Source organism: Strongylocentrotus purpuratus, unplaced genomic scaffold (assembly GCF_000002235.5).
Source record: "Strongylocentrotus purpuratus isolate Spur 01 unplaced genomic scaffold, Spur_5.0 spur5_scaffold_5, whole genome shotgun sequence".
In the NCBI taxonomy this organism is placed as follows: domain Eukaryota; kingdom Metazoa; phylum Echinodermata; class Echinoidea; order Camarodonta; family Strongylocentrotidae; genus Strongylocentrotus; species Strongylocentrotus purpuratus.
In genome coordinates, this window is record NW_022145611.1 from 41,532,698 (window position 1) to 41,553,425 (window position 20,728).

General features: G+C 36.9%; 1 long non-coding RNA gene across 3 annotated transcripts; it reads right to left on the reverse strand.

The window, feature by feature from the left end:
- Nucleotides 1-4,935: 4,935 nt before the first annotated feature.
- LOC115929730 lies at nt 4,936-19,831 on the reverse strand. 3 transcript variants are annotated; one of them, XR_004066700.1, is made up of 4 exons: nt 19,775-19,831; nt 19,431-19,656; nt 6,283-6,333; nt 4,936-5,838 (listed from the first exon to the last, which is right to left on the reverse strand). It is a non-coding gene; the product is annotated as an uncharacterized LOC115929730 (long non-coding RNA). The 3 variants fall into 3 exon arrangements; XR_004066701.1 differs by lacking the exon at nt 6,283-6,333; XR_004066699.1 differs by having other exon boundaries at nt 4,936-6,333.
- Between the last annotated feature and the right edge of the window lie 897 nt (nt 19,832-20,728).

Below are 20,728 nucleotides of genomic sequence, written 5' to 3' on the forward strand. Positions count from 1 at the left end.
CTTCAAAGCGAAATCATGAATCGTTTTGTTGGCTATGTATTTAATCCACCTCAAACATAATTATTATATAATTATATGGAAATCAGGTAAAAATGAAACGTTTGTTCAAGACAAAGTTCAAACATACCTACATCGGTTAAATGAATGGTTTAAATACTGGGGAATTTCAATATCTCATGAAAAAACAGTTTCGCTTCTATTTACAAATAGTAATAAAAAATGTGAACTGAATCTTGAAGGAGTACCCTTGCCTTTTGTACAGGAGCACAAATTCCTAGGCTTAATGTTTGATAAAAAATTAAGTTGGAGACCACATATTCAGGATATAGTAAAAAGATGTAAAATAAAATTGAATATTTTGAAGAAAATAACTGGTATATCATGGGGAAATGACTCCCACTCTATGCTTATTGTATATAAAGCATTAATACGTTCACTATTTGACTATGGATGTGAAGCATACGATTCAGCTTCAAACTTAGTAAAGAATACGTTGAACTCAGTACAATATCAGGCTTTAAAAATTATAACTGGTGGCCCTATTGGAACTTCATTACAATCCCTGCTTAAAGAAACAGGAGAAGAACCACTAGATATAAGGAGAAAAATGCTGACGAATAGATATTATTTTAAAGTGAAATCTACTCCCGAACACCCAGTCCGAAAATGTACAATCAACTGTTGGCAGTATGAAAATCTTAAAAAAAAGAAAGGAAAAAAGCCCTTTGGTTTTAGAATTCTAAACGAGAAAATAGTTCAAGAATCGGATGAAGTTGAAGAAAACAGACCAATACCATTTCCACCATGGCATTACATTCCACCCACCATCTCCACTGAATTACATACTTTAATCAGCAAGAATGACAACCCACACTATCAAAAAGCCAAATCTTTAGAAGTAATAAACACTAGATATAAAACACACCTACATATATACACAGACGGATCTAAAGATCCTAAAAGAGGCAACGCAGCAGCAGGCTTCTACGTACCAGCGATGAAAATTCATGAACAGAAACGATTACACAATGACACATCGTCATACAGGGCAGAACAAGTAGCCATTATTATGGCATTAGATTGGATTGAAAACTTGAATATTTATGTTGGTATAGTTATTCTTTCAGACTCTCTGAGTACAATAAATGCAATAGAATCGCAGATAAAAGAAAATTTCGTAATAGAAATACTGATAAAAAATAACACATCTTCATTATAGAGGTATAAACATAACGCTAAAATGGATCCCATCTCACTGTGGACTAGTAGGGAATGAAGTAGTAGATAGTTTTGCTAAGAGAGCATTAAAGAAAAACATAGAAATTAACAATGATCTTAATGTACAAGAACTGAAATCAATACTGAGTAAAAGAGTACGAGAAATTGGGGAAGAAAGATGGAAAACGATAGAATCACCTTTAAAACGATTTGAGAATCATTCATGTATATCAATCAAGGTAAACAGATACAGTGAAGTAATATTACATAGATTGAGAATGGGTGTTCTTCAACTGAACCAACAAAAGGCTAAAGTGGGTTTAAGTGAAACAGAATATTGTGATTATTGTAACATCAGTGAAACAGAAGAACATTTTATATTTTATTGTAATAAGTATATCATTGAACGAGCAATGCTTTTCTCAGATTTAGGCACCAAAACAATAGAAGAAACAAAAAGAATACTTTTCAAGTTTTCACAGAAGGCTCAATATGCCATCCTACTATATATCCATAGAACAGGTCGCTTCAAATAAAACAAGAGACCTAATAAGTTTACCTACAAGTAAAGTAAAATAAGCCAAAAGTACTTCTTTCCCCTATCGCTTCTTTAGGAGATTCTCATAAAGAGAATAAAAGGAGGAATAAATAAAGAAATATAATGTATGTAGGTATGTAATATATAGGCCTATATAGGCCATATATAATATTAAATAAAGACGTTAATTTTTCAATTGTTCTATTTTTATGCATTGATACTAACAAAGAGCCCACTTAAATGTTTGCTTACAAATAGTGATAATGTGATAAGATTTGTATATCAATTTACTTGAATGGATTGGAAATTCGGTTCCAGGAGCGCCACTGTACGATGTGTCTCAATTTATAGTGTTTCTGTGTTTCTGAGTGGTCTAGGCACCGTGCGTTATAAAATTAAAAGATCACTGCGCACGCACGCCGAGTAGCCGAGAAGCCTGTTTCACATCGGGCAAAGCTAGTTTTCCATGCCATCGAAACCGGGCTGACCAGATTAAACTTTAAAAAAAAGCAGAAACACGAAGTTGCAAACCATCCAGAGACTCCTAAAAAATTGCGTTACTTTTTAATTAGGCGAGGCGTCAAAAATATCGATACCAGCAGGCTGCCGCCTCACGTATTGGCGCATCGAGGCTGCAATTACGGCCGAAGCCTGGCTGGGGCAATTATTTTTCACTTATTAGCCCAGCCGGCTTGCGCCAGGCTGGGATCTGAGGCTCGGTTTCCTTTAGAAAGGCGGCAGCCGGCGCATGCTTTTGTTCGGAGACCATTATGATGACATCATGAGTTAATTGAGGGTCCTACCGCCAGCGGTAGCCGGCTGAGCTAATTTAAAAAATGCAGCCAAGACGCACAAGTGCAGTTAGCTGCCGCTGGCTGGTATATTTATTTTTGACGCCTCGCCTTATATCATTACAAATCTTTATCCTCAGTTTTCTTATTTATAACTGATTTTCCTTATAAAATTAAAAATAATTATGGCGTATATATTCAACATTGAATGAACGCCAATAAACAATTACCCAACAACAACAACATAATTATTAATACACCACCCAACTTTCAGCACTCTGAAGTTCATTTGCCCTTGCAATTTTGCAAAGGCCTGCGCGATCGTTGATGGGCACTTGGTTCTTTCAATGACTCACCATGTAATTACTTTATCCAAAGATTTTACAGTTCTCTGTGGCTATATCATACAAATTCAATAAAGGTGACATTTCGTAAGCAAGGCCGGTTGCGCCCCGGGAACTTTTGTTGTTGAAGGAACGGGGTGGGGGCCGGGGGTGGGGGCCGGGGGTGAATGGGGGGTTGAAATGATAAACACACTTTCAATGGCATAAACAGGGGGGCTGTGTCATTTACTAGCTTATAGGGTCACCAGCTGAACACTGATCGATCTAAACACCTTCCTAAAGAAAATAATTGAAGGTATTTTCTACGATCTGAGGCAACTGCATTCACCAAAGATAATATGGTCGAACAGGACCGCGGACTGTTTTTACGATACATTAACGGTTTAGGAAATTGCCCCGCATCTTGCATTGTAGGCCTAATGAGGAGATGAAAATGATATTTCACTTACAGTACAAAGCATCTATTCATAATCCAATCAAATTAATTTAATAGTTTGAAGGGTTTTGTCTTAGAATATAATTCGAGTATGACAAGCATATTGCATTATGTTCAAGACATACACATTCCCACCGCAACAATTTGTAACATTATATAGCGCAGCAACTACTCACCTCGTCTCTAGCCCTCCCACGACCATAGATGGTTACAATTTTCACTCTTGGGATTCCAAACCGGGGGGGGGGGGTGAGTTCATGCAAAACTCAATCTTAGCCTGTACCTTAACTTCATAACTTCAACCCCAACCTCCCCCCCCCCCCCAGAAGCAACCAGGCCCGGCAAATTTTAAAATGTTTCGGTGCTTTCTCAGATAAATTTTGTGCATTCCGATAAGAATATTGATGCAAGAGAATCATATAGATCGGCCAGGCGGGGAGGGCGGGGCGTGCCTATGGCTACATCTCAAGGGCTTAGGGCACCTAGCACAAAATATCACTTTAGATAAGAACAAAGAGACCCATTTTAGGAGCTTTAGGAGATTTAAATACTCATGGGCCTACCATAGCTGCATGTTCGCTTTGAGTTTAATTGTGATAGCTTAGAATAAGGTCGGACACTCCGGTTTTTAAGGGATCTATTTTACTTTCCTCATTTCCACCGCCACTATCATACACATCAGACATAAAAACCGACACAAAATAATCCTCTCTAAATTTATTCCCTTCATTTCGAGCAATTTAATTAAAAGAAAACTACAGCGAGAAATTTTCGATAAACAAGATCTTAGTGAATATGCAGACGGTATACCGCCCTCGTTCTTTCCACAATTTATTCCTGAAGGAATTTTGCTGACCCAAAGTTTAAAATCCTAAACATTTAAAATACATGCCGTTGTACTTAAAAAAATAGGGCATTGGCCTACATAATATTGGAGTTCGGGGGGGGGTGGGGCGGGAGCACACCCGTACATCTCCTCTAGCAATTTATAATAGGACCCTCTTCAGAACAACATCTATTTTGCAGAGTGTAACTGAAATACTATTATCATTATCTTAATTTTATCAATTCTGAGAATTCATTCAAATTGTACCATCACAATACACCATAAATCACTTACACCTCTGATAACTCTAAACATTCTTTCGAACATAAAATTCCCACATAATCATCTTTTCACTATACATCTTGAGACAAAAAGAAAGAGACTGAATAATTTTTTTTTTTTTTTGGGGGGGGGGGGGGGAGGGAGGGGGATATTTTAATTTTTCTTACACGGATTTAAGGGGGGAAATCGTATTTCCAGACTAAATCTCACCTAACAGAATAATATAAATAATAGTATTGTATACCCAGGGAAGCCTCATCAGCTTCAATGCTGTTCTCCCTGAGGGTCCTACAATTAGTATTACCCAAGCGATTGCCAGGTACCCATTTAAACCTGGGTGGAGAGTGACAAAGTGGATTAACGTCTTGCCAAACGACATTAGTGCCGGGCTGAGATTCGAATTCTCAAACCTTGGATTGAGAGACAATTAATGAACCACTATTCCACGACACCTCGGATACTATACTGACATAAAAATACAATTATGTTCCAAATATTTTAAGGAATTTACCATTTAAATTAAACTGTAATGGACACAGAGCTGATTGATAAAATAACATGCTGTAACAATGTAAATATTAATAATAAACATATTAAGTAAATGAAATGAGGCCTACATCTTTGTCGTGAGACTACGAGGGCACCGGAGACAACTCGGTAGTTCATTATGTTAGTTGTGTGTATAATGATCCATACTAACATTCAAGCCTATACTTTCAAGATTACTTTTCATTTTGATAACAAGTGTGTATACAAGGGAGCTCTATACCCTATATAATAGACACAGTCATGGTTTCTCTGGAGAACGAGGAATCGACAGCGTTGCCAGTTTTAGTATCATAATGCCGTTCCTGCTGATCTCCACTTCTTAAAAATGGAAGCCGTCTATGATTTGCTTTGTCAAATTTGTCCACATTATTATCAAACTAACTGCCATTGATTTGACCAATCATCATCGTTATTAGAATAAATACGATATAGGTTCATAATATATGTAAACAATACATTCTGCTGTTTTTTTTTTCATTCAATAGTTTTTTAAAGAATGACGATAACATTACGATACATTTATATTACAACTGCTTATACCAATCTAGTTACCTTTATTAATAGTTCAAAATAGTTTTGTACATACAAAATTGGAAAATTTCCCACCATACATCACGAAAGAATAAGAATGGAGATTTCCCTCGATTCTAATGTCCTCAACTCTAATGCCCATCTTTCTTATTGCAAGCACATTTTTTTTCTTGAATTTCCGATGAATTCCCTGTGATTTCTTTTACTAGCTCCTACCAATCCAAAGCAGTACATGTAGGCTCAATACACTTGGTGTTACCGTCCAACGATCTCCTTTGACACTGAAGTAGTGAATTTTTTATCCTTGCAAGAAAGATGTCTATCTGTAAGAATAAAAGAATACCATAAAAACACATGAAATGTCATTTTAACGTGAACATTAGACAACAAAATGTTATTAGCAGACCCACAGGAATGCAAAGTAAAAAACTGTATATCATATGAATTCTTGTTTTAATTTCACTTTTAAACATTACAAGTTAATCTAGAGATATCGTTGATTTAAAACGCCCATGTACTATTCAACGCAAAGCATTTCAGACATTACTCTGAATGGCCGGAAGAGGAAGACGAAGAAATTTAAACAGTACTATATTGTTACAATACTTACAATTTTCGAACGCACTTGATCAACATGTTGATAATTGTCGAATTATAATTGACCAGTATCCAAAGAATCATTTTGCTTTGTAACAAAATGTACATCTCACATAAACCGCTAACAATTCTACTTACCCGCAGTGTAAGAACGTAAAAACATACATTACCCGACTGATGTGGCTGTCCTTCGAGAAATGTACATGATTTGAAATACTACTCTAGAAAAAATAAAAATAAATGAAAACTGTAAAAATTAAACTGCATTTTTTGATGACATACACCGTTATACACATTGTTTCATAATTCTTGTTTCATACTTTTAGATGTTCTTCTCCTACTCTTTATAACAACATTAATGAAATGAGAATCGTTCTGGATAGAAAATTTGAAAACGTTAGTGTAGTTCATTTTAAAACTATCATGACTTTTCCAAAATTACCTTGTGTTGATAACCCCTGCTAACGCCCTCACTTATGTGTATTATTGTATACTATCGACTGCTAAATTTGGGATCCTAGTGAAAGGTTTCGACAATGATCAGGGTATAAAGACAGAAATGATGACCGAATTAAAGAAAATAGATTAAGGAGGGTGATTCCATGATGTTTCAAATTTATAAATTTTTGATAAATGACCAAAGCCATCCTAAAACAGACTGGCAAGGTATTTATAGGCTCTGTTGAGCAAGCATTCGCAAGATAAATTCATTTCAGACTTTTTGATCCATTCTCTGTAAAAATATTCATCCACAATTATTATTAATCTAAAATATTTTTTTATAGCATTGACAGACTAGAAGTGCCAATATTTATCATAAATATGCTTCAACCACAAAAAGTCAATAATGTGGATTGAAACAAGATAAAAATTAGATCCTTATTTGGACGTGAAATTTGATGAAAATCAATAAAGCACACGCACTAAATTATGTCTGCCTAAAACGTAATACTACTAGGTCGAGCGTACTCGAACCGATTTTACAAGCTTTTCCATTCAGTTCTATCCTCCATGATTTTGAGAGTTCTTTTGAGTGTCCTTTGAGTGTTTTTTTTTTACTACCTGGTCTGTGTAAGTCATTGCTGGGCGCCCTCTAGTGCGTTTGCCCCTTGAGGGCTCCCAGAGGAGCATATTTTGTGAAATGATTTCACTCTTACTCCTCCAGCAATGACCACTGGAACGGAGGCGGCGGTCTCTCAGTCTGTCTGAGATCGGTGTAATGTCCACATATAATATACAACTCTATATTTGTCATTATGGTCCTTCCAGTTGACATTTAGTGCTGCTCTCAAGAGTCGTGTACAGTTTCAGTTTCAGTACAGTACAGTTTCCACTGAAGCCCTTAAGAAACGGACTTTCAGTTGTCTACTGAGGTTTTATTTCCAAATGGCTGTCAGCTTGTTCAAAGCGGTCCAGGCTTTCGCCTTTCGAATATTCAGATCTTATTTTGACTGATCAACCTATGAGCCAAGGTACTGAAAGTCTTGGACCTGCTTCAACTTTTGTCCTGTCAGCAGTACAAATCTCGCCTTCACGAAGGTTGTACATCATGAATTATGTCTTAGTACTGTTTATTTGTAGACCGACTTGGCTTGCTGCAGACTTTACTTGTCCAGATTGTCTGAAATTAGTGCAATATCATCAGCACAGTCGGTATCTGTGATCATTACAGCAGGATATCTGCTACTTTTCCTTTCCTCTAGGGTGAAGCCTAGATCCTCGAACCCTTTAGTAGCCATTCTTAGAGCATAATCCAATGCTATGATGAATAGGCATGGTGCTAAGGTATCTTCTTGGAGCATTTCTGCTAAGATGGTAAAGGAGACATTCTCTCCATCTGGTGAACGTATTTGAGCTGTGGTATCTTTGTACATCACCCCTACACTGCTGTAACTATTGTGTGTGGTATTCCGTAGGCTCTTAAGATCTCTAACATCTTCTGCCTATTGATTGAATCGAAGGCCTTCTTAAAATCCACGAAAGTAAGCACTGCTGTCAGATACTTGCTTTAATACCTCCCACCAGTTTTCGCAAAGTTAGAATTTGCGCTAAGTTCCACTGGTTTAGTCTCTCTTAGGGTGTTTTACCTCTAAGCTGATCCACTGGGGTCGAGGCCTTTCCAGTGATCTCTTTCACAATATTCCATACTTTCCTAGTCTGCTGTTGGACTGCACCAATCTCGATCTCAGTGCACTTTTGAGCTATGTAATTTTACTGCTCTTCACCGTATGCATCCTGGAGATCTTTCTTGGCTTTGTCAAGTGTTTCTGCATGTTCGGCAGTTGGTGCGCCATTTCTTTTATTGTATGTTAGGCATTTCCGTTTCTCCCTGATCTTTTCGTTGTCCCAAGACACTCATTTCATATTGCCCTTTCTCTTTGGTACGTATATCGTGGCTGCTTCTTCAACAGTATTAGAATAGAATCGGAGATGGATTCACTATATCATTTTTTTTTAAATTGAAATAGTTGTAATGTTAACAATATTGCATCCAAGACCGTCTCCTTGGGGATTCCAACATCTCCGGTAATCTAGAGACCCTATCATTACCAGGCTCCGTTCTTGAATAAGTTTGGGGACTGGGGGTTGTGGGTCATGTTCTACATGTGCTCCATTATTCATTTATAACCAAGATTTGTCTGGAGCGGGGTTTGAATCATCATTATCTAGTCTTAAGTATCATTTGGTGCTGAACAACTTAATGCATTCAAGGACCTAGGGAATATCTACTTCACAAGTTTAAAAAGAAACCTATTTGTTATGAGGTATGAATCATAACTATTCATACGGCCTCGTTTCAGTTCAATGGTGTAACTTTCAAGATGGCTACTTTTAATCATCATCACTCACTTAACAGAATGTAGCCCCATATCATTATAGAGAATATGTATATTGGATGGCTGAGAAAATATTAGAATAATTTAATGTACCAAGTAAAAAAAAAAAAAAAACGTGTACGCATTGCTAGGCTACATGGGTCAAAACAAGTTCCTAGCTTGGAAACTGCAAAATACACCGACATAACATATATACAATACGGAAGGAAATGTGAAAGTAATGGTTGGGTTTTCTCATACTTTTTTGTATACACAATGCACCTTTCTTATACACTTTAAAACAAAATTGTTTAATAGTAATTTTGTTTTATTCCTTCAAGTGTGTAATACAAACAAAAACATACAATTGAATAAATTTACGTTTTCAATAATGATTGCTTATACATAAACATACTTAAACAGAAACTCATTTTAAGTATATAACTTAGCAACAAAGAAAACTTACAAGTACCTAAACATAATTTATATGTCAATTGTAAATATTATTCACTTATAAAAAAAACAAATCTAGAGGTTATTTTACCGGTACAATTCCTGCTCCTCCCTGCCCCCCTCCCTAAAACAACACCCCCCCCCCCACACACACACACACACACTCAGTGGATGTCTGCTAACATTCTCAACTCAAGAAAAATATACTAAATAAGTTAACAAGGCCGCAAAATTGAGTTACACTTTAACAAGCTTACACACATTCACACAAACAAATACACACACGCTCACAAAAACATACACATACATATTTATATATAGGCCTATAATGGTTCTTTTTAAACAATTGAAATGAAAATTCTTGAGAGTTCACTTCTTCACTATGACCGGTTTCAATTGGACCCGGTCATAGTGATGAAGTGAACTCTCAAGCAATTTTATTTAAAGTGTTTATATCATCAGTTCTATATCACCGTGATGGAGGATTATCAAAATGTGATTGTTATATCATTATAAACAAATAAACAACTTAAATTAAAATAAAAGAAAATGAATAAACATACAAATCTAAAAAAGTTTTAGAAAAACATGCTTTCTGCTCTCAGCAGAAAAAAAGCCAAACATGATTTCTTCTGACAGCAGAAAAAAGGTTAAACATACCTCTGTATTTATAACCTTAAATCAAAGAACACCGCATCACACATAATTGTAATAATCATATACGTTGTTATGGCAACATGACTTAGTTATCTTGCAAGGATTTTTGCATCAGGACGGAAATTCCGTCCCATCGCACCAATAAATTAAGTTGTCACAGGAACATAACGGTCTTCATTCCTATTCGGTTGTGGTCTCGTCATTTGACGTGATATTATGAAGTACATACAAGGAAAAATAGACCCACATTTTGGAGTTTTCATTCTATTCAGGGGGGGGGGGGGATGTGCCCCCTTTCCCCGCCACTGTTCGTAATAATATTACTGTTATTCTGTAAATGAGCGTGATGGAAACTATACAGTAAGACAAAAAGCAGCTTATAGCGAATGCTTAATAACAAAGAGAGAATTAATTTCGAAAAACAAATAACAAAAGATATCAAATATCTTAAAGTTAAATCTAGGTAAGAATACCCAAATACATTATATATGTATACATGGTTGTTATATTATGGAATTGAGGGAAACCTAGGCTAGGCCCTACAAGAGAAGAAAAGAAAAGAAGAGAGAAAAATCTACACCTGACTGGGCGTGCCGTTCTCCTACAATTTAAGGATCAAGGGCCCCGTAGGCTCATCATTCACAGGTCACCATCTCCCAGCCAGGCGATTACCTACACTTAAAGGCCCACTGCACTACTGGTAGCTACTTGCGCCCTCTATATAACAAACAATGCATAATTGGTGACCATTGGTCCCCCATGATCCTCTTTTTCTTATGTTAACTGAGAGCTGAGTTGATGAGATAACCACCTGTCCAGTGACCTTGCAGAGCGGTCTAATCCCTCATGTAAACTACGGCAGATAAGCTTTAATACAAATACCACCAGAATATATTTTAAAAAAATATACACCCTAAAACTACAACTAAAAATATACACAAAAGCCACACAAAAGCATAAAGCGAAATCTATTATCTTCAAAATGATTCATCTTGAATACTATCGCTACTATCACTACTACTACTATACTACTACCACTACTACTACCAGGCCTACTACTATTACTACTACTATTATAGGACTTCTATACAATGAAACAGTAACAATGAAAATAGCAAAACAAAATGATACAGAATGCTGTCAATTGTTTGGCGTTATGATCATAAATGTAGTCAATAATCCCTTACGTTGTTATGGCAACATGACTTAATCATCTAGCAAAGATGTCAAGTTCGGCCCATTGCACCAATAAATTAAATTGTCATAGCAACACAATAGTTATTATTCCTATTAGGTTGTGGTTTCGTTATTATTAAGTACATGCAAAGAAACAATCGACACACAGGTTTGGAGTTGTCATTCTGTTCAGAGGGAAGGGGGATGTGCCCCCTATCCCTACCACTGTTCGTGGTAATATTACTGCTATTCTACAAATGAGCGTGATGGAAACTATACAGTAAGATGAAAAGCAGCTTATAACAAATGCTCAATAACTAAGAAAGAGATATTCTCGAAATACAAAAATATATCATATAAATAAAGTTAAAGCTTGGTATGAATACCCAAATACATTATATACCTGGTGGTAATATTATGGAACTAAGGGAAAACTCATAAGCCCTACAAGAGAAGAAAAGAAAAAAAGAAAAGAAAAGAAGAAGGAAAAAAAATCAACACCTGACTAGGCGTGCCGTTCTCCAACAATTTAAGGGCCAAGACCCCGTAGGCTCATCATTCACAGGTCACCATCTACCAGCCAGGCGATAACCTACACTTAATACAAATACCATCAGAATACATAGGTAAATATAAACAAAACAACTACAATCTATGATAAAAATATGCACAAAAGCCAAAAAAAACATAAAGCGAAATCAAATATCTTCAAAATGATTCATCTTAAATACTATCGCTACTATCACAACCACTACTACTACTACTACTACTACTACTACTACTACTTCTACTACTACTACTACACTTCGGCTACTCCCACTACTCCTAAGAGGCCTACTACTATAACTACTAGGCCCACTACTAATGTTAATTAAAACAATTAAAAGAACAAAACAAAAAGATACAGAATGATGTCATTGGTTTGGCGGTATAATCATATATGTAGCTTAGGCTTCTACCAATTTTAAGAGTTAAGTATGCAAGCTTTCATCCACTCCTGTGACTTTCTCAAGCGATGTTATGATTTTTTCACACCGCAAGAAATTATGTGAAGAATCACTTGGCTTGAAGTCCACATGGAAGAAATGCTGTCTACCATATTGTAAGGTTGGTAGAAGCCTTAACTACGTGTAACCAAAATAAAAATAGAAAAATATAATAAAAAATCAGAGGACACCGCATCATACATAATTTCAATAATCTTATACGTTGTTATGGTAACATGACTTAATTATCTAGCAAATATTTCTGCATTAGGACGAAAATTCCGTCCCATTGCACCAACAAATTAAGTTGTCATAGCAACTAAATGGTTATCATTCGTATTTGGTTGCGGTCTCGTTATTTGACGTGATATTATTAAGTACATGCAAAGAAACAATCGACACACAGGTTTGGAGTTGTCATTCTGTTCATAGGAGAGGGGGATGTGCCCCCTATCCCCGCCACTTTTCGTAGTAATATTACTTTTATTTTATATAAATTATGAGCGAGATGGAAACCATACAGTTAAATAAAAAAAGGCAGCTTATAACAAATGCTCAATAACAAAGAAAGAGATAATCTCGAAATACAAATACCAACAAATAACTTTAGGCTGATGCTAGGTATGAATACCCAAATACATATATATATCTGGTGGTTATGGAATCAAAGGAAACATAATTATGCTAGGCCCTACAAGAGAAGAAAAGAAAAGAAAAGAAGAGAGAAAAATCTACACCTGACTGGGCGTGCCGTTCTCCTACAGTTTAAGGGCCAAGGCCCCGTAGGCTCATCATTCACAGGTCACCATCTCCCAGCCAGGCGATAACCTACACTTAATACAAATACCACCAGCATAAATAAATAAATATAAACAGAACAACTACAATCTATGATAAAAATATACACAAAAGCCACACAAACATAAAGCGAAATCAAATATCTTCAAAATGATTCATCTTACCGATAAATACTATAATCGCTACTATCACAACCACTACTACTACTACTACTACTATATTACTACTACTTCTACTACTACTTCTACTACTACTACTACTATACTACTACTACTATACTACTACTTCTACTACTACTACTACTACTACTACTACTACCACTACTATCGAAATTAAATATCTTTAGAATGATTCATCTTAAATAATATCGCTACTATCACTACTACTACTGAAACGAAGTAGCCTTTTACATTGTAGGTTTCAACGTCCTAAGAAGAGTCGTATTATATGTCAAACAAGGCCTTTAAATAATATAATCATTCACAGACGACCATCTGCCTACCAGGAACTGAACGCCAAGACCATCAAAAAATGAAAATATCCTTTAAAACATCTTAGTATAAAAAAATACTATGTAAACAACATCGAGTACAAACAAGTCCCAATACCAAAATGTTCATCCTATATAACAAAATCATCCTCTGTGTGTGTGTGTGTGTGTGTGTGTGTGAATTACATGCCACATGATAGCAAAAGACTTTCGAAAAATCAACCCAAGGCAATTTCTTTACCCTTGTTTATCTTGAATGTGGGAACATGACAATTACGTTATTGAGTAATCCGCATATTAAATATATCTGCATTACAGTATAGGGTATTGAAATTGCACTTGAGTTGATTTCTCGAAAGTCTTTGCGATCATGTTGTGCTAGTATAATATGATGTTCGACATAACCACATCCAAATAGACCGACAGCCCCTGAAATAAACATTTCCAAGTGGTCTATGAGATCGAAAGCCCACGACAAGGATTAAAAATCGACCCCCCCCCCCCCGAAAAAAAAACATGGAACGGTAGTAAGATATAGGTCTCGTGGGCTATCGGTCTCTCAAACCCTTTGAAATATGGATGTCCCTATCAACAACAAAAATTTCACCACATACGCATAAAATAAATGTTATAACGCATTTTAAATCACTCTACCCCCACAAAAAAGAAGTGGTTTAAGGTTTTGTGCTTAAATTCATTGTTTTGAAAATGAATTGTAAAGGATCTGATAAATTCATCATTGACATGAAAAGGGGATGCAAAAGTTTTAACATTTTGTGAAGAAAGAGATGATCATAAAGTGCAAATACAAAACTAACATGACATACATACTTTAGAAATATATAATATTTACACATAAAAAAATACTTAATACACGGTATATCTGGTGTTCATTGAATCTAGGATACCTATGCTAAGCAATACCAGGAAAGAAATGAAAAAAAAGAGAGGAACAGATAGAGAGAGAGAAAAAAACTACACCTGACTGGGCGTGCCGTTCACCCATAGTTTAAGGGCTACTTCACAGGTCACCATCTCCCAGCCAGGCATTAAGCTAAACGTCAAGACCATCAGAAAATAAGAATGAATTGACAATTGACTTAAGATATTAGAAAAATGCTTTCACTGTTGTCTTGAATAAACCCATATTTAGATTTTATGTGGAAAACTGATGATGTGACATGCAGAGTTCCTTGACCAGTTTGTCCTTGGATCGTTCAAGTTGAGATGAAGTTCACTTCTTAACCGATGAATCTGCACACAGTGTGGCTAACAGCTAGACGTATTGCGAATCATATTGCGCTCATATACAATTAGGAGCCTCACACCATAGGGTATCAGCCATGTCGATAGTTAGACGAGGGGGAAACAGACGGGTAAAATACCACGAAGTGATGCGACGTTCCTCGCGAGACTCAAGGGGCCACTATCGAATGTTCTTCAATCTTTAGCATGTTTATTAAGCGAAGCGGAATACTCTGTTCTGTAGTTCAACCCCTAACATCAAAGATGCGCCATACCAGATTAAATGAGGATGTATACCATAATAGGCTGGATGTATCTGCCCAGTGTAGAGAGACACAGACAGTTCTCCTACAGTTTAAGGGCCAAGGCCCCGTAGGCTCATCATTCACAGGTCACCATCTCCCAGCCAGGCGATAACCTACACTTAATACAAATACCACCAGCATAAATAAATAAATATAAACAGAACAACTACAATCTATGATAAAAATATACACAAAAGCCACACAAACATAAAGCGAAATCAAATATCTTCAAAATGATTCATCTTACCGATAAATACTATAATCGCTACTATCACAACCACTACTACTACTACTACTACTATATTACTACTACTTCTACTACTACTTCTACTACTACTACTATACTACTACTACTATACTACTACTTCTACTACTACTACTACTACTACTACTACCACCACTACTATCGAAATTAAATATCTTTAGAATGATTCATCTTAAATAATATCGCTACTATCACTACTACTACTGAAACGAAGTAGCCTTTTACATTGTAGGTTTCAACGTCCTAAGAAGAGTCGTATTATATGTCAAACAAGGCCTTTAAATAATATAATCATTCACAGACGACCATCTGCCTACCAGGAACTGAACGCCAAGACCATCAAAAAATGAAAATATCCTTTAAAACATCTTAGTATAAAAAAATACTATGTAAACAACATCGAGTACAAACAAGTCCCAATACCAAAATGTTCATCCTATATAACAAAATCATCCTCTGTGTGTGTGTGTGTGTGTGTGTGTGTGTGTGTGTGAATTACATGCCACATGATAGCAAAAGACTTTCGAAAAATCAACCCAAGGCAATTTCTTTACCCTTGTTTATCTTGAATGTGGGAACATGACAATTACGTTATTGAGTAATCCGCATATTAAATATATCTGCATTACAGTATAGGGTATTGAAATTGCACTTGAGTTGATTTCTCGAAAGTCTTTGCGATCATGTTGTGCTAGTATAATATGATGTTCGACATAACCACATCCAAATAGACCGACAGCCCCTGAAATAAACATTTCCAAGTGGTCTATGAGATCGAAAGCCCACGACAAGGATTAAAAATCGACCCCCCCCCCGAAAAAAAAACATGGAACGGTAGTAAGATATAGGTCTCGTGGGCTATCGGTCTCTCAAACCCTTTGAAATATGGATGTCCCTATCAACAACAAAAATTTCACCACATACGCATAAAATAAATGTTATAACGCATTTTAAATCACTCTACCCCCACAAAAAAGAAGTGGTTTAAGGTTTTGTGCTTAAATTCATTGTTTTGAAAATGAATTGTAAAGGATCTGATAAATTCATCATTGACATGAAAAGGGGATGCAAAAGTTTTAACATTTTGTGAAGAAAGAGATGATCATAAAGTGCAAATACAAAACTAACATGACATACATACTTTAGAAATATATAATATTTACACATAAAAAAATACTTAATACACGGTATATCTGGTGTTCATTGAATCTAGGATACCTATGCTAAGCAATACCAGGAAAGAAATGAAAAAAAAGAGAGGAACAGATAGAGAGAGAGAAAAAAACTACACCTGACTGGGCGTGCCGTTCACCCATAGTTTAAGGGCTACTTCACAGGTCACCATCTCCCAGCCAGGCATTAAGCTAAACGTCAAGACCATCAGAAAATAAGAATGAATTGACAATTGACTTAAGATATTAGAAAAATGCTTTCACTGTTGTCTTGAATAAACCCATATTTAGATTTTATGTGGAAAACTGATGATGTGACATGCAGAGTTCCTTGACCAGTTTGTCCTTGGATCGTTCAAGTTGAGATGAAGTTCACTTCTTAACCGATGAATCTGCACACAGTGTGGCTAACAGCTAGACGTATTGCGAATCATATTGCGCTCATATACAATTAGGAGCCTCACACCATAGGGTATCAGCCATGTCGATAGTTAGACGAGGGGGAAACAGACGGGTAAAATACCACGAAGTGATGCGACGTTCCTCGCGAGACTCAAGGGGCCACTATCGAATGTTCTTCAATCTTTAGCATGTTTATTAAGCGAAGCGGAATACTCTGTTCTGTAGTTCAACCCCTAACATCAAAGATGCGCCATACCAGATTAAATGAGGATGTATACCATAATAGGCTGGATGTATCTGCCCAGTGTAGAGAGACACAGACAGTTACAACGAACGCAACGACTTTCGAAATATCAATTCAAGGAAATTTTCATACCCCATTGTACATCCCATACAAACAAAACTTTCGGATCACAAAATCCGTCATTGTCTTGTTCGCACATAAAGGTGATTGCCAAGGCTATTGAAATTGCCTTAATAGGTTGACTTTTTGAAAGTCTCTGCGACAGTGTTCAGTGTCTTTCAGTCAACGATACATGAAATTATCTGAGACATGGGCGGTGTTTAAGAGATGTTACTCGGATCGGTTTTACTGCTTATACCCTGTAGTAATTCAATTGTCCATGAAAAAGATGAGGATGATTTGGTTTCGTTTCCCGCTAATAATCAATTCATCTGTTTGACAAGCATTGAATATGACACACCAGTTGTTGGCCCAAACTTGAATTATGTTCAAGGTTATCATAACCATTTGAAGAAAAAAAAAATATAAACACACACACACATTTTAACACAACAAAAACAACAATAACACACCGACATTGACATGAGGTCTCGACTTGAAAATAATGGATTACAAAAAATCACACTCCTTAAACTTCGCTCATCAAACAATAAGTAAATGAAAGGCCCGTATTCTGATAGCAGGTTTAAGTTAACCATGGGTTAAATAACTATACTTCAACCTCACTTTGGTCTAAGTGTAGTTTAAGTCACTTTCGTATTCTGTTAACCCCAGATTTAAATCTGGTTTAAAGCATAGATGGGATAAGGTAAGCCTGGCTATCAGAAAACAGCCTAAGGCCATCGAGCCCTTTTACATTCCCCTTGCAATTGGGACTTATAACATTTACAAAGTGAAATTTAAAAAAAAATACGAAATTGGGTCACTTAGCCCATCTAGTTACACCATTGATCTGAAATAGAGCCATATATGGAAATCTGAAACAGGCAGGCAGGTATGATATGATACTGGCAGAATCATAATCATACCACAGATGTGATTGTGCAGATAGCTACATCAACAAATTCGAGAAAAAATTGTATTCTCGGACTTTAAAATCTAATACACTAAACCGGAAATATTAAGAGAGGCTATAAAACTAAATGTAAGTTCAATGGGGCCTACCATTTTGCGGAGAATTGAGAGTTTGAGAAAAGTATAGTGAAATCTAAAGTTGGCAAAGGCAATTTTTGAGGAAAAGGACTAATCTTAAAGACGGAGCTCACCATCCTGGGCTCTTATTTCTGTTAAAGAATTACATGTCGTAACCCTGAAAACTTTACCTTGACGAAAATGAATTGGGCTCTTGAGTTAAAAAATTGGCCTCTTATCATTTTTTTCAAACTCGGCTGAATTATGAACACAGAAACACATGGTCCATAAAAAGTGATGTAGGATTGCCAGATTAGCAATCAATGATAACTGAAGCACAATTAGAAATTTTTAGAAAATTAGAAAATTTCTACGTCGATACTTGACATGATCCATAAGTCAGGATATAACGCCAACGTTACTGGGTTTGCAGGTGGACCACTACACCGGGGTTTCCCCCTACTCTTATACGAATAGTGCAGTCGGTTCTTAACTTGCAAGGGTGGTGACTCTCCTGTACACGAAACCTCAATTTAACGTCCTATCCGAGGGACTGAGTGTCTTCCACTTAACACAGCCTGCGTCTATGAAACAAGGCACGTTAACACACAACACAGGCTTAAGTCATCCGCCTCGGTGGGATTAGATCACGAGATCTTTTTGGTTCGACAGGCAGACGCTTTACCGACTGAGCCAACTCGCCTCCTATTTATACAAAATCTTGAGATATTACCAATTCATAATTCAAGACCATTTCAGAAATTTGATATCTTAATTGTTTCAGCTAGATTATGTAGTGGAGTGTTTGTATTCGTCACGCATTCGCATGATTTAGCTGCAATATTTAATTAAATTTTAAGTTAATTCTATCCATAAAAGTCATACGTGCAAGCAACACATTTTAACGTTATGAATTTGAGAATATCGGCCAAATGCCTAATAGTGTTACATTTCATGAGCATTATGAGCATTATGTAGTATGAAATTTCAACCAGCTGATTTCAATTTGAGCACATGAGCAAATCTTCTTCATCAACACTTAGTCTATTATGATTGAGTTTTGTACTCGGCTTCACCAATTCAAACTAATGTATACATACATAAAATACACACCGTGAGGAGTGACATTTACCTCTCTAGTCAATCAAGATATATAAACAAAAATATGTCAACATTACCATTAAGTTTTTGATCCAGTTAACGCTTGTATAAACTCTCGGGGGACGCATCGATCCTTCTTCCAGTACAGGGCCAATATGGCGCCTCCTTTTTAACGCCATGTTTGATGGTCGCCACTCCGTCGCCACTTCTGTCGCGGCGCGGCGCCACGATCGGTGTGTCCCCATTCATACTGGCCGAACACACTTCTGTCCGTTCGGTCTATTCTCGAATATACGCTGCTCTCTGGAAAGTAATGAGAAAACAACTTAATTTAGAATTCAGTTTATTAAAATAATTATATTTGGAAGGCGTTTAGTCACAAATTTGGCATCAAAATACAGCAAAAACTCTCACAATTTACCTTTCTCAACCCAACTTGTACAGCGGCTTGGGCTTTCTCCCGTCCCGCTTAAACATGGCATTTGCGTGCGCGCGGCGCCACGATCGGTTTGTAGCCGTTTTGGAATGCCATTCATACTGGCCGAACACAGATTGCTCTTCACATCAAATGTATTGTTTTGCTGAAAGGGGATAAAGAATGGGAAACTCGTGTAGGCATTCAAAGAAAGGAGTGATTGAAATCGGCTACGCATATGCATTTGTAATTATACAAATAATACACAAGCAAGCGCGGATCAAGGATTTGTTAGGGGGGTGGCGGCCCAAATTTGAAATTATGCAAACCAAATATTGGTACGTAAAGGTGACACCGGCAGAAGCGAAATAAGCAAAAACGTTTGGAGGGGTAGCAACAACAAAAAATCCGCATCACCCCACTCTTACATGCAAGCCCCGCTGAACGCTTCTCTAAGTAGGGGGGGGGGGGGTGGTAGGCATTTAATTACCATCAGATGAGCATATTTTGATACCTTATTTGTGACAATGGCAGGTCACGAATTGGCGTGGAATCCAGGGGGCGGAGTCCCCGAAAACTCAGAGCTTTTGGGCAATAAATAACGGTCAGATGAGCATATTTTGATACCTTATTTGTGACACTGGCAGGACACAAATTGGTGTGGGGTTTAGGGGGCGGAGCCCCAAGAAGCCCAGGGGCTTTATACATTAAATTATCGTCAGATGAGCATATTTTGATACCTTATTTGTGACACTGGCAGGTCACGAATTGGCGTGGGGTCCAGGGGGCGGAGCCCCGGAAGTTCATTGGTTTTGGGCAATAAATTACGGTCAGATGGGCATATTTTGATACCATATTTGTGACACTGGCAGGTCACAAATTGACGTGGGATCAAGGGGGCGGAGCCTCTGGAGGCTCAGGGGTTTTAGGCAATATATTGCGGTCAGATGGGCACCCAGG